The sequence below is a fragment of the Primulina eburnea genome, chromosome 5, assembly GCF_022965805.1.
Source record: "Primulina eburnea isolate SZY01 chromosome 5, ASM2296580v1, whole genome shotgun sequence".
Classification (NCBI taxonomy): Eukaryota; Viridiplantae; Streptophyta; class Magnoliopsida; order Lamiales; family Gesneriaceae; genus Primulina; species Primulina eburnea.
Genome location: NC_133105.1, coordinates 5,823,897 through 5,840,742, shown reverse-complemented (window position 1 = coordinate 5,840,742; position 16,846 = coordinate 5,823,897).

Below are 16,846 nucleotides of genomic sequence, written 5' to 3'. Positions count from 1 at the left end.
AATGTCATGTATGCCACATCAAATCATCAAATAGGCACATAGACACGTATTCCAAGCCAATCCAATCCATCCAATCATATATCATATAATACAGATACCTGTCGTATGTTACCCGGTCGCAACATACCTCAATTCTTCGTTCCAGTTGATGTAGCCTGAAGATATTGATATTACACTTTATCTACATCAATAACATACTCATTCCAATCAATAACATATTCCAAAATCATTAATATGAGTTTCAAATATCATTTGAAACTTCAAAAATTCATATCAAATCATAATTATATCATAATTCAATTCCGACATCAGATATAAGTTTATTGTCGGTTATTCTACTACATATCAGAAATTCACTTTCAAATACATGATATTCCAGCACTTTGATATTTAAAGCTGCTGAAACTAGAAGAAAATTACCTCAGTCTGAAGCCCTCGACGCGCAGATTACAAATATATAATTTGTTTCGCGTTTAGACGGCGTTTCAAAGTCGATTTGGAAGAAAGAAAATCGAATTCTTTTAACTTTCTCGAAAGTTGATACCGATGAAATGAAAGGAGAAAGAACAAAATTCTGATTCTTATCCTTACCGCCATCGCGCTCGGGCGGTAGAATTCTCGCGCCCGAGCGCGAGAGGTTCTGCCCCCGAGTGTCAAGTGTACCGCGCTCGGGCGGTCAAACATTACCGCTCGGGCGCGGCATGTTCTGTCCGCGAACATGATTCTATACATCCTGGCGCTCGGGCGGTCATTTTCTACCGCCCGGGCGCCACACATTCTGTACAAATTTTTAATGTTTGTACTATATTAGGCGTCCGGCCTCTCCAATCAAGTTCTTACAACGTCAATTCATATACAATATTCATTTTTCAATTCATTGTCACGATATACATCAAATACATAATCCATGACAATTTCATTAATTATCGATAATCATATAAGATTTATGATAATACGATACACGGTCCTTACATTTCTCCCCCTCTAAAAAGATTTCGTCCTCGAAATCTCAAACATCACTATATACATAACATGGGCAAACAAACATATGTTACCAGTTATAGTACATATCAAAGCTAAAATCAGAATAAGGATCAGAATACATCGAATACAATGGAATAGATGTCGTAGAATCAAACAAATGCGGATACGAATCGCGCATCTTGCTCTCCAATTCCCACGTCGATTCTTCAACATCATGTCGTGTCCATTGCACTCGTACTAGAGGAATCGATTTATTTCTCAATATCTTTTCCTTTCGATCCATGATGCGAACAGGTTGTTCAACATAGGAAAGAGAAGGATCAAGTTCAACCTCATCAGGCGCAAGTACATGTGATGGATCTGGTTCATATTTCCTCAACATAGAAACATGAAATACATCGTGAATGGCAGATAGAGCTGGTGGCAATGCCAATCGATACGCAAGATCACCAACTCGATCGAGAATCTCATACGGACCAACATATCGAGGAGATAACTTCCCTCGCATGCCGAATCGAACAGTGCCTCTAAAGGGAGATATTTTCAAAAACACTTTATCACCTTTCTGGAATTCCAAGGGTCGTCTTCGTTTATTCGCATAACTCATTTGACGATCCTGGGCAGCTTTCATCCGCTGCCGAATCAGCTGAACCTTATCGTTCATTTACTGTATCATTTCAGGTCCAATCAATTGTCTCTCACCAATCTCATCCCAGAATAACGGTGATCTACATCGTCTCCCATATAGAGCTTCAAACGGTGCCATACCGATACTCGTCTGAAAGCTGTTATTATAAGAAAATTCAACTAATGGTAAGGCATCTTGCCATCCCATTCTGAAGTCCATCACAATCGCACGCAACATATCTTCTAACGTCTGAATCGTACGCTCAGTTTGGCCATCAGTTTGAGGATGATACGCAGTACTCATAGCCAAACGCGTACCCAACGCTTCTTGGAAACTACCCCAGAATTTAGAAGCAAATCTGGAATCACGATCAGATACAATCGAGACTGGCACACCGTGCAGTCTCACAACATTCTCAATGTATAAACGGGTCATTCTCTTATAAGGATAAGTCCGCTCATACGGAATAAAATGTGCAGATTTCGAAAGCCGATCAATAATCACCCAAATAGCATCACAGCCATTGGGCGAACGAGGTAAATGAGTCACAAAATCCGTAGCAATATGTTCCCAATTCCATTTCGGGATTTCAAGACTATAGAGTGAAGAACCTAAAGGGGGGGTGAATAGGTTCTTTTAGGCCCTTTAGCGTTTTTAAAACGAGTTTGCAGAAATTGCAAGCGGAAGACTTGAGGGACAATCACAAATGAATGCGTAAAGTAAGTACGTAAAATAAATGCGTAGTAAAGTAAATGCGTAAAGTAAAGAGGGATAGAGATGTTTATGGAAGTTCGACGAAGAATCGTCTACGTCTCCCCTTCTCGATGAGGATCGAGGTATCACTATATCGACTTGGCTTTAGGAGCTCCAAGCTAGCTTTTACAACCACGCCTCGATGCGTCTACTTGGCCTTGAGGGCTCCAAGGATAGCCACGAACTTTACAACCCACTCGAGAGTATTACTTTCACTCTTTTTCCACAACTCTTTTGATATTACAACTCTTTTAATCAACGCACACAAGAGATAGTAGAAAGCTTTGTAAGAGACAAGAGAGAGTGGAGTGGGATGATTGAAAATGCATCCTCAAAGGCCTATTTATACTAGTCTTGGACGCCAAGGTTCGGATCTTCTGTTTATGCTTCGGAACGTCCGATGTGATTGAAATCAATTTGCGTAATTCTGGGATGACTTCGGATCGTCCGTTCTTGACTTCGTAGGGTCCGAACATATGCTTCGGAGGGACCGATCCAGCTTCGTTTCTTCCGAACGGTTCTTTCAGACAGTGTATGACCAGCTTCGGAAGGTCCGAACTCAAGTTCGTACCGTCCGAACATTCCCGCGTTTCCAGAGATTTGAAATCTTCAACACTTCGTAGCGTCCGATCATGTCCTTCGTAGCGTCCGAAATCTTACTCAATCAACAGTCAGATCAATTTGTCTCCGCATTCAAGTGATTTGATTGCTTGTGTTCGGAACGTCCGATCACGTCTTCGGACCGTCCGAACTGGCTCCTCGCAGCTTCCGAACAGCTTCCACTTTGCTTCTGATCGGCACCTTTTCGGAACGTCCGAACCAACTTCGGATCTTCCGAACTTAACTTTGTTCTTAGTTTCCTGCATGCCTCAATATAAAACATTAGTACATTTTTAAGCCAAGTTTTGGTATCATCAAAAACAAAAACTTTGGGATATGTTACAGCATTAAAAACATTAATCTCATCTTCGAGATTTGTATGCGTTTAAGGCGTAACAATCTCCCCCTTTTTGATGATCACAAAACTTGGTTAAAAATTGAGAAACAATAATCAACATAATCTAAATTATTATTAAATAACTCCCCCTTAATCAAATAACAAGTCTAAGAGGTTGAATTAAGGCGAATTTATTTAATAACCATTTAATAGCAATTTTAACCAAATAAATTCTCCCCCTTTTTGTGATAAGCAAAAAGACATAAGCATAAAGAGAGACAAATAAACAGGTAAAATATCCACTAATAAATGCAAGTCTTTTATACAATGATGCATAAAGATAAACAAAAATAACAAAAACATAATCTAAGAATCCGCATCCCGCGACTCTCTATGTCTCGGTTCGGACGATCCGAACACGTTCGGTGGATTCCGAAGTAGCCAAGATGAGGAACACCTAAAATTTAAAATATTTAGCACATAAATGAATGTTGAGCCATAATTATGGATAAATACAATTAATTTGTATTATCCGACATTATAATGCTCACATTAATAATACTCCCCCTCAATTTAACAAATATGTACGAGAGTATTCGACTAGTGTTTACAACTCAATCATGCCAAGTTCACCACGCAAACGAGTAAAAGTAGATTCATCTAGTGGTTTTGTAAAAATATCAGCAATTTGATTCTTGGTGTCAACATAGTGAAGTTCAACATCATTTTGCTCAATGTGATCACGAATGAAATGATGTCGAATGTCAATATGTTTAGTACGAGAATGTTGAACTGGATTCTTTGTTAGACATATGGTGCTTGTATTATCACAAAAGATTGGAATTTTTGAAAAAGTAACACCATAGTCGAGTAATTGATACTTCATCCAAAGAATTTGTGCACAACAACTACCGACAGCCATATACTCGGCCTCGGTCGTTGAAAGTGCAACACAGTTTTGCTTTTTAGAAAACCATGACACCAAGCAATTTCCCAAAAAGAAACAAGTTCCACTAGTGCTCTTTCTATCCACCTTATATCCTCCAAAGTCGGCATCACAGTAAGCTTTTAAATCGAAAAATGAGTTCTTAGAATACCATAATCCGAGATTTGGAGTATTTGAAAGATATTTGAAAATGCGTTTTAAGGCGAATAAGTGTGATTCCTTTGGACATGATTGAAATCGTGCACACAAGCAAACACTAAACATAATGTCAGGTCTACTAGCAGTCGCATAGAGTAGGGAGCCAATCATGCTACGAAATAACTTTTGGTCAACAGGTTTACCTCCCTCATCTTTGTCGAGTCTGACTGTCGTGCTCATAGGTGTGGATGAGGCTTTGGAAGACTCCATCCCAAACTTTTTTAGCATATCCTTGATGTACTTCCCTTGGTTGACAAAGAAACCATCCTTGCATTGCTTGATTTGGAGACCAAGGAAGTAGTTGAGTTCGCCCATCATGCTCATCTCAAAGTGATCCTGCATAAGCTTAGAAAAATCTCTACACAAGTGTTCATTAGTGGCACCAAAAATAATATCATCTACATATATTTGTACTATCAGCAAATCATTGTCTTTAGTCAAGGTAAACAAGGTAATATCAACTTTACCTCTACAAAAACCATTAGACAGCAAAAAGGTAGATAATTTCTCATACCAAGCTCTAGGAGCTTGTTTCAAACCATACAAAGCCTTATCAAGTTTATACACATAATCAGATAAGTGCACATCTTCAAAACCAATAGGTTGCTCAACATACACTTCTTCTTTCAAATCACCATTAAGAAAAGCACTTTTAACATCCATTTGAAACAATTTAAAGTCTCTAGAGCAAGCAAAAGCAAGTAGCATGCGAATGGATTCTAGTCTAGCAACAGGGGCATAAGTCTCATCATAATCAATTCCCTCTTCTTGACTATATCCTTTAGCTACTAGCCTAGCTTTATTTCTAGTGATTGTACCATGCTCATATAACTTGTTCCTAAATACCCATTTAGTTCCTATGACAGGTCTATCAGTGGGTCTAGGTACAAGATTCCAAACTTTATTCCTTCTAAATTCATTTAGTTCATCTTGCATAGCAATAATCCAAGAATCATCAAGTAAAGCTTCTTCTATGTTCTTAGGCTCTATGTGAGAAAGAAAAGCAAGATAATTGCACATATTAGAAGAGCGAGTAGATACTCCCTTCGATGGGCTACCAATGATGAGGTCCATGGGATGATCCTTGTGTGTAGTCCACTCCTTCGGAAGAGGTGCGTCCTCTTGATCTTTAGGAACATCATCTAGGCTTGTGGACTCCAACTTTTCGCCAAGGATATCTATATCATCATCATCAGAAACAACAGTTCTAGGCAAGCAAGGGTTAGTTTCATCAAATATGACATGAATAGATTCTTCAACTAGTAAAGTACGTTTATTAAAGACTCTATATGCTTTGCTAGAAGTAGAGTAACCAAGAAAGATACCTTTGTCCGATTTAGCATCGAACTTACCCAGGTTGTCCTTACCATTGTTGTGGATGAAGCATTTTGATCCAAAAGCGCGGAAGTAAGAAATGTTAGGCTTTCTCCCTCTCCATAGTTCGTATGGAGTTTTCTTGAGAATTGGCCTTATTGATACGCGATTGATGATGTAACAAGCAGAACTCATTGCTTCAGCCCAAAAATATTTTGGTAGAGAATGCTCACATAGCATGGTCCTTGCAATCTCTACTAGGGTCCTATTCTTCCTCTCAACGACACCGTTTTGTTGAGGAGTTCTAGGACAAGAAAAGTTGAGACCAATGCCTTTGCTTTGACAAAAAATTGAAAAATTTTCATTTTGAAATTCCGTTCCGTGGTCACTACGGATTTGTTTGATCAAAAGATTTTTCTCATTTTCAACCTTTTTGACAAAAATTTTGAAATGATCAAAGGCATCATTTTTGTGGGCTAAAAACAATGTCCAAGTAAAACGTGAAAAATCATCTACAATGACAAAAGCATAAGATTTTCCTCCTAGACTAGTTGTCCTCGAGGGACCACATAAATCTAGGTGAAGTAATTCAAGGGGCATAGAAGTGGATACAAAATTTTTATTTTTGAAAGATTCCTTTGTGTGTTTACCAAGTTGACAAGCATCACAAAAAGAATCTAATTTTAAATTCAGCTTTGGCATTCCGGAAACTAGGTCAAGTTTTAAAAGTTTTTCTATGGTGCTCATCCCAACATGACCAAGTCGTCTATGCCAAAGAATGTTGTCATCAACATTTAATGTTACAAGGCTTTTTATTTTTGAAAAAGATGAAATCTTTAAATCGACCTTGTAAACATTTTCACTTCTATAACCTTTGAAACTAATGGTTTTGTCAGTTGTGAGTGATACAGTGCAATCGTGTGGTGTGAATTTGACTTCATAACCCCTATCGCACAATTGACTAATGCTTAGGAGGTTATGTTTAAGCCCTTTCACAAGAAGTACATCATCAATAATAGTAGAGTTAGATATACCTATTGAGCCGATGCCTTCTATGATCCCTTTGCTGTTGTCTCTGAAGGTCACCGATCCCTTTTCTTTTGGTCGAATGGATTGTAGCAGCTTCTTTTCTCCCGTCATGTGTCGAGAGCATCCACTGTCAAGATACCAAGTGCTCGATGACTTGTCTCCCCTTTGTCCCTACAAGGTTGAGATACAGTTTGATAGTTGGTACCCGTTTCTTTAGGTCCTTTGGGGTTAGTAGTAGTTGGGGATTTGGGGATCCATTTCCAATAACTATTCTTGTTGTGTTGGTGTCTAAGTTTCTTGCATTTAGGTCTTATGTGGCCTATCTTACAACAGTAAGTGCATGTTGGTGGTGTTCTTGGTTTTGCCTTTGCGATAAGACTAGCGAAGTTGACTGATTTCTTTTCATATCCTAGACCTCCTTTGTCGAAGTTACACCTTTGCATGCTCAAGAGGTTTTCTAGTTTACCGCTACTTACATTGAACTTGTTGAAGGCTTTCTCTAAGTCTCTTAGGTTTGTTTTGATCTTAGTGTTGTCATGCATCCTAGCTTCTAGTTCAGTTTTAAGTTGCTTATTCTCATTTCTAAGTGACTTAGCCTTATTGTACATACTAGTGTACGCGGAGAGTAATTCATCGTAAGAGGGTACCTCGTCGTCATCCGAGTCGGTCAGATGATCTTCCTTCGCCATGAAGCATAGGGTAGACTCCTCTTCGTTGTCGCTGTCGCTCCACGTGGCTAGAAGGGCCTTTTTCTTGTCTTTGCCGGCCTTCTTCTTGGAGGGACACTCGTTTGCATAGTGACCCTTTTGTTGACAGTTGTAGCAGGTCACTTCCTTCTCAAACTTTTTGTCTTTCTTGTTGAAGTTGGAACTCCGCATGAATCTTTTGAACTTTCTAGTGAGGAGTGCCATTTCTTCATCGTCGCTATCTTCAAGTTGACTGGTCAAGGCGATCCCTTTCGCCTTTACTTTATCATCATCTTTCTTTGTCTCCTTCCGGGTAGATACTTCAAGTTCATGGGTCTTTAGGGTCCCATGAAGTTGATCAAGATCGTAGGATGCCGCATCTCCCTTGTTGGATTCAATGATAGCCGTGCGCTTTGCATCCCATTCCGCCGGTAATGCTCGAAGGACTCTCCTCCACACTTGTTTAGTTGGGTAGTTCTCACCAAGTTGGGCAAGCTCATTGATGATTTGGGTGAGCCGCCGGAACATGGTGTCGATATCCTCCTTGGGTTCCATCTCAAAGGTCTCGTACTTGAGTTGGAGAAGGTCTATCTTCGTTTCTTTGACTTGATTGGTTCCCTCGTGGCAAATCTCCAATTTATCCCAAATCTCTTTGGCGGAGGTACAAGCCGAGATTCGGTTGTATTCATTCATATCTAGAGAACAATGAAGAATATTCATAGCTTTAGCATTTTGAGAGATAAGTTTCATATCGTCCTTGGTGAAGTCATCCATTCCCTTAGGAATTTCCTTATTATCCACCGTTTTCATGGGGATATAGGGACCTTTCACCGTTATTTTCCAAAGGTCGTAATCGACGGATTGGATGTATAGAGATATTCTATTTTTCCAATATCCGTAATTAGTACCATTGAAAAGAGGGGGACGATTTGTGGATTGTCCTTGGGCATACTCGCTTGCTAGATTGGCCATTTAAAAGATTTTGAAAAACCTTGCTCTGATACCACTTGAAGAACCTAAAGGGGGGGTGAATAGGTTCTTTTAGGCCCTTTAGCGTTTTTAAAACGAGTTTGCAGAAATTGCAAGCGGAAGACTTGAGGGACAATCACAAATGAATGCGTAAAGTAAGTACGTAAAATAAATGCGTAGTAAAGTAAATGCGTAAAGTAAAGAGGGATAGAGATGTTTATGGAAGTTCGACGAAGAATCGTCTACGTCTCCCCTTCTCGATGAGGATCGAGGTATCACTATATCGACTTGGCTTTAGGAGCTCCAAGCTAGCTTTTACAACCACGCCTCGATGCGTCTACTTGGCCTTGAGGGCTCCAAGGATAGCCACGAACTTTACAACCCACTCGAGAGTATTACTTTCACTCTTTTTCCACAACTCTTTTGATATTACAACTCTTTTAATCAACGCACACAAGAGATAGTAGAAAGCTTTGTAAGAGACAAGAGAGAGTGGAGTGGGATGATTGAAAATGCATCCTCAAAGGCCTATTTATACTAGTCTTGGACGCCAAGGTTCGGATCTTCTGTTTATGCTTCGGAACGTCCGATGTGATTGAAATCAATTTGCGTAATTCTGGGATGACTTCGGATCGTCCGTTCTTGACTTCGTAGGGTCCGAACATATGCTTCGGAGGGACCGATCCAGCTTCGTTTCTTCCGAACGGTTCTTTCAGACAGTGTATGACCAGCTTCGGAAGGTCCGAACTCAAGTTCGTACCGTCCGAACATTCCCGCGTTTCCAGAGATTTGAAATCTTCAACACTTCGTAGCGTCCGATCATGTCCTTCGTAGCGTCCGAAATCTTACTCAATCAACAGTCAGATCAATTTGTCTCCGCATTCAAGTGATTTGATTGCTTGTGTTCGGAACGTCCGATCACGTCTTCGGATCGTCCGAACTGGCTCCTCGCAGCTTCCGAACAGCTTCCACTTTGCTTCTGATCGGCACCTTTTCGGAACGTCCGAACCAACTTCGGATCTTCCGAACTTAACTTTGTTCTTAGTTTCCTGCATGCCTCAATATAAAACATTAGTACATTTTTAAGCCAAGTTTTGGTATCATCAAAAACAAAAACTTTGGGATATGTTACAGCATTAAAAACATTAATCTCATCTTCGAGATTTGTATGCGTTTAAGGCGTAACATGGAGCAATCCTCCAGGTTTCATTCTCTCGGCTTTCACTTGCTGGCAGACAAGACATTTCGAAATAAGCTCAGCAATGTCCTTCTTCATACATTTCCACCAGAATTGAGGTCTCAATGTCAAATACATCTTCCGACCTCCAGGGTGAATACTGTATTTGCTACAATGTGCTTCTCGAAGAAGGGCAGATCTCAAATCAGAGTCATTAGGAACTACCAGCCGACCATTAAGTCGTAAAGAACCATCAGAAGAAATCTGAAATCCAGACTGATGTCCTGCAGATACAAGTTCTTTCGACTTTTGGATCTGAGCATCGCTTCGTTGAGCCTTTCGTATTTTCGATATCAAATTCGGCTCAATTTGCAATGCTGAGACAATGACAGAATTCCAATTCGAGTGAAAAGTCCAGCCAGAAGTACATATATCCTCATGTACCTTGTCGACACTGACAGAAGCTAAAACAGAATCATAAACTTTCCGGCTCAGGGCATCCGCAGTAACATTCACCGATCCAGGGTGATATTGAATCTCACAATCAAAATCTTTCAGGAGATCCATCCACCTGCGTTGCCTCATATTCAAATCAGATTGAGAAAAGAGATATTTCAGACTCTTATGGTCCGAATAGATAACAAACTTTTCTCCGTACAAATAATGGCGCCAAATCTTCAAAGCGAACACAATGGCAGCCAATTCGAGATCATGAACAAGATAACGTGTTTCATGAGATTTCAATTGACGAGACGCATAAGCAACCACTTTGCCATGTTGCATCAGAACACAGCCCAACCCTTTACCAGACGCATCTGTACACACCACAAATCCTCCGGTACCTGAGGAAATAGTAAGCACAGGTGCTGTGGTTAATCTCGTCTTCAATTCAAGAAAACTAGCTTCACATTCATCTGACCAAATGAATCGGTGATTCTTCTGTGTCAGTTGAGTAATAGGTTTAGCTATCTTCGAAAATCCTTCAATAAAACGACGATAATATCCAGCTTGTAGTATCCCGATTCCTAATTTGAGTTAATTATTTGATTAATTTTTTCGGTGGGATCGAAAGGACCGAACCGGGTTCGGATCGTCCGATCATGGTTCGGATCGTCCGAGCCAGATGTCGGATCGTCCGAGCCAGGTGGCTGGACCCGTGGCAGACATGCAGAATTCGGATCGTCCGAGCAAGGGTTCGGATCGTCCGAGACAGGTGGCTGGACACGTAGAACGCATGCAAGGTTCGGATCGTCCGAAGTGGGTTCGGATCGTCCGAAGTGTACCGGATCGGAGCTTCCGAAGTGGATCGGATCGTCCGAACATTGGCTATAAATAGAGGCGCGAGGCTTCATTTCTTACTCGCCATTTCAGAGCGTTCCAGAGCGTTTTAGTCGTTTCTGAGAGGTTTCTAGTCTTTCCCGAGGTTCAGGCACTAGCAGGGAGCTACTGGTTTTGTAGCGGAGCTGTACTCTAGTTGGGAGCTAGCGGCATCAGCGGGCTAGCGACGGACGAAGGTTTGGAATTGTATCATTATTATTTCAGGATTATCTAGTTAAGTCTGGTAGATAAGTTTTAGTGATGGTTTTCACTTGATGAATAGGCTTGGAATAGACCTGTTTGTCTGGTTTTCCAGTGGATTAGGATTGCAGTGATAGAGGTACGAAAGTACTATCCGAGATATCCTGGTCGAGTATACATTCTTATATGTGTTGCATGATTATGTGGTGCATTGATATATGTCATATGATGCATGCTATTATGTCACGCTGTATGATGCATGTCGCATTTCATGTTGAGCCGTATCTCCTTCGAGATAGCCTTTACTGTTGAGCTGTATCTCTTTCGAGATAAGCTATATCTTGTGGGGCCGCTCAGCCCTGTTTTGTGTTGTGGACGCATGGACACCGAGAGTACACAGTGGCCGACGGGTCCGGAGGGCTTCGGTGATCCGGGACATTTTAGGTCCACGTCTGTTCTTGCAGTGGATGCAGTGACCCAGAGGAGTACCGCGCGGCACTATCCACTTGGCGCCTCTAGACTGAGCATTTTGAGATCCTTTGTTGCTCCTGTTTCTTGACTACCCTGGTATCATATCATAGCATGTGCATTTCATATAGGTTTGTATACTCATGCTTTTGTACTGGGCGTTCTTATCGCTCACGTCCTCGGTTTTGTTTATCTTGGACACCCCATTCCCATGGGGCAGGCCTCAGGTTGGATGGCTCAGGAAGAGCAGGAGGAGGACAGTGAGTAGCTGGTTGGTTTAGTTTTCAGTACTATTCTATTCGATATGGTTGTACCGAATATATTTTGAGTTGTTCTGATTTCGATTGGGTTGTATAGCTATTTTCGTCGGCCATATTTCCGCTGTTATCTCTGATTATTATTAATTAAGTTAATTGCATGCTTAGTTCTTCATTAGTAGGTGATTCTGGAACGGGTCACTACACAGCTAAACCCATGAAGCTACGAATCTCAGGAACATTCGTAGGTCTTGGCCAATTCAGTACAGCTTCGACCTTTGCAGGATCAACAGATATGCCATGTCTCAAAATGACGTGGCCCAGAAATACCACTTTGTCCATCCAGAATTCACATTTGGACAATTTGGCATACAAATGACTAGTACGAAGAGTTTGAAGTACCAGTCTCAGATGTTCAGCATGCTCCTTCTTCGATTTCGAATACACAAGAATATCATCGATAAACACAATAACGAATCGGTCCAGATAATCTCGGAAGACACGATTCATTAAATCCATAAAGATAGCAGGAGCATTCGTGAGACCAAAAGGCATAACCAAGAATTCATAGTGGCCATACCTCGTACGAAAAGCAGTTTTGGGCACATCTTCGTCTCGAACTCGTACTTGATGATACCCAGAACGAAGATCAATCTTCGAGTAAACAGAAGTACCCTGAAGCTGATCAAACAAATCATCAATACGCGGAAGTGGGTACTTGTTTTTCATAGTAGCCCGATTCAGTTGCCTATAGTCGATACACATTCGCATCATACCATCTTTCTTTCGAACAAATAAAATTGGAGCTCCCCAAGGTGATACACTCGGTCGAATATATCCCTTATCGAGAAGATCCTGTAATTGTTCTTTCAATTCTTTCAGTTCCAAAGGTGCCATGCGATAGGGAGCTTTAGATATGGGAGCAGTCCCCGGCACAAGATCAATACTAAACTCAACTTCTCGATGAGGAGGAAAATCAGGAATCTCATCGGGAAATACATCCGGGAATTCTTTCGCAACTGGAATCTCGGATAAAGAAGACTCCTTCTTCGAAATATCAATAGCGTAGATAAGATAACCCTCATCTCTGCTAGTCAACAATCGAGACATTTCCAAGGAAGATACCAATGGAATTTTGGCTTGGGAACCCTTGCCATAAAAATTCCACTTGGGTCCATCAATCGGTCGAAATCGAACCACTCCATGACAACAATCAACAGTAGCTCGATTCGTCATCAAGATATCCATGCCAACAATACAATCAAAGTCGTGTATAGGGAGGACAATCAAATTCAGAAATATCACATTATCCTCGTATATCAATACACAATTATGCTCAACTTTCTTAGACAAAATAATCTTTCCTGCTTCTGGGACGCAGGGCAGGCTACTGAGCTGACACTTAAGGTGGAGGAACATACTGAGGACCTCCTCGCCTTAATCCAGCCTCGGCTGCCTTAGCTCGTTCAACTGCCTCTGCGTAGCTGGTAGGCAATCCAGAAAAAACATATGTATATAAAACAGGATGTAAACCATTTACAAACCTGTTATATTTTGCCCTCGCATTCCCAGCTACGTGAGGTGCATACTTCAGTAACGTAGAAAACTTCAAAGCATACTCCGCAACAGACATCGTTCCCTGCTGCAGATTATTGAATTCATTCTCCTGAGCAGTATAATACGAAGGAGGAGAATACTGCTCCAGAAATTGGGCCTTGAAGACATCCCAGGTGACTTCAGTCCCGGCCTCTTTCAGTCCAATCTCAGCGGCTTCCCACCAAGATTTAGCTCGGTCTTTCAGCTGATACAAAGCAAGTTTCAGTCTCCGAGCCTTGGAATACTCAACAATATTAAACAAGTGCTCGATATCCTTTAGCCAGGCCTCAGCTCTTTCAGCACTCTCAGTGCCAAAGAACTTCAGTGGTTTCAGATCCTGGAATCGAGCCATCACAACATCCATGGACAACCCTTCAAATTGCCCAACAATCCTCTCAGTACTGCTACTCGCAGTTTCATTTGTGGGATCCATCTACAAATCAAAAGATGAATATCACAATTTCATATCAATTTCATAATCTCATCGTCTCATACCATCATCTCATATCATCAATCTCATCAGATACTTACTCAAATCAAATCATATAAGAGCAAGTAATACAAATAAGTCAAACACATACGCACAATTCATTTGTGCCTATTCAAGTGTACACAAGACTCAATAGAGCATTCCCAGCTATGCTCTGATACCACTCTGTGTGGGGCCCTTAGCTCCTAATCGTTATTACAATGCATTTGATTATGGTCAAGTAATTACAGCGGAAAACGAATTTAAAATTTCTTTACAATGAGCCCAAAATATCTCTTCTGATATTTAAATACTAAAAATAGTATCTAAATTCAAATTATAAAACACGCCCACACATAATCAAAACCAATCGCATACAAACCACTCATATCCTCGGGACATGCCCCGGTATATAGATACATATACATATATACTAGGAACAAGACATAAACATAAAACCTCAGCCCAAGCTGTGGCTCCCTCCAGAAATACCATCTCCGGTCTCCTGATATCCTGGAGTACCTGCCATTGTCCACACACAAAGACAACAACAGCCCCCCTTGGGGGTGAGCAAAGCTCCGTATGGAACAACCAATCATATATACCACGGATATCTAAATAATGATATATGGTATGCAATGCATGTATGTCGTGGAGGTATCAGGTCAAATGCCCATCCACAGAGCACATGTCAGAATCAATCGAATCGCTATCAAATCAAATCAATGCTCGAGCTGGCACACCGGCCGATATGGGAATACACATATGATAGCGTCGACGAAGCGCCATCAATCCCACATCTCATATCCAATCATATGGGGCCACAATTGTCTATGCTTTACGGGTCATATAATACCGGCATAGCGATTGTGTTCACAAACCCCAGAATCCAATCAAATCATATCTGGGTATCCAAGGATCATAGCTCAACGTGCATGTCATGTATCGATGTATGCATAAAATGATGTGTTTTAACAAAACATTTATTTTGTACATCGATACTCAAATCTCAATGTCATGTATGCCACATCAAATCATCAAATAGGCACATAGACACGTATTCCAAGCCAATCCAATCCATCCAATCATATATCATATAATACAGATACCTGTCGTATGTTACCCGGTCGCAACATACCTCAATTCTTCGTTCCGGTTGATGTAGCCTGAAGATATTGATATTACACTTTATCTACATCAATAACATACTCATTCCAATCAATAACATATTCCAAAATCATTAATATGAGTTTCAAATATCATTTGAAACTTCAAAAATTCATATCAAATCATAATTATATCATAATTCAATTCCGACCTCAGATATAAGTTTATTGTCGGTTATTCTACTACATATCAGAAATTCACTTTCAAATACATGCTATTCCAGCACTTTGATATTTAAAGCTGCTGAAACTAGAAGAAAATTACCTCAGTCTGAAGCCCTCGACGCGCAGATTACAAATATATAATTTGTTTCGCGTTTAGACGGCGTTTCAAAGTTGATTTGGAAGAAAGAAAATCGAATTCTTTCAACTTTCTCGAAAGTTGATACCAGTGAAATGAAAGGAGAAAGAACAAAATTCTGATTCTTATCCTTACCGCCATCGCGCTCGGGCGGTAGAATTCTCGCGCCCGAGCGCGAGAGGTTCTGCCCCCGAGTGTCAAGTGTACCGCGCTCGGGCGGTCAAACATTACCGCCCGGGCGCGGCATGTTCTGTCCGCGAACATGATTCTACACATCCTGGTGCTCGGGCGGTCATTTTCTACCGCCCGGGCGCCACACATTCTGTACAAATTTTTAATGTTTGTACTATATTAGGCGTCTGGCCTCTCCAATCAAGTTTTTACAACGTCAATTCATACAATATTCATTTTTCAATTCATTGTCACGATATACATCAAATACATAATCCATGACAATTTCATTAATTATCGATAATCATATAAGATTTACGATAATACGATACACGATCCTTACAAAACTACACGGTCTATTTTATCGATTATTTATTTAATAAAGTTAATTTTCAAAGTATGTTTAAAATACAATAAAAATAGTTCAAAAATGTAAATTTTCAATATAAGGGAAACTTATTGCAATAATTACATATTAATTTAAATAATATTCAAATTTTGAAAATGAGGTTGGTTAAAATATTATTTTCGCAAAATGATCTCTTATTTGAAATACAGTAGCAGCGATTTGTTTCTTTTTTTGTTTTTGTTTTCTTTCCGTGTTATTTTGCCAACTATCTCTATATTAATATCTCATATTCGATTTATTGCATCAAGTTAAGTTGAAACTCAATTTCTATAGCATACCTTCGTTAAAAATATAATGAAATGACTTTTTCCTATATATATAGATACAATTTACTATTTTAAGTTTTTTTTTTAAAGGATTTACAACGTTAAGTTAAAGCATAACATAACTTTCTTTTTTGCTTCATATTATGATACTTTTTAGAAAGAAAAAAAGATAATAAAAATAATTTGTTCATGATAAATTGAAGTGTATATAAAGCAAAAAAAAAATTGCTCTTTTTTATTTAATGGTTTCATCTACGAACAATTTTAAAATTGACGATTTTATATTTTTTATTCCAAAATCTTAAGTTAACTTTTGAAGTTTTCTTTGTATATTTTTATGTTTGATTGATTTTATTTAGTAATTGAATTTTTTATAATATCTATCTTATTCGAAATAAAAAAATTTCAAAATATAATTTATTTTTTTAATGAATAGACGAAAAAAATATGGGTATCTGATTATATAACTTCAATAAACGTGGAGAGAGGAGATTTTAAATGACAGAATATCCGGAATCTCTTAATCAATCAATGATTTTTTTTTCTTTCTAAATTTTATTTTTAATTAAATGATATTAAAAAAATAGTAAATGGAGAAAAATTC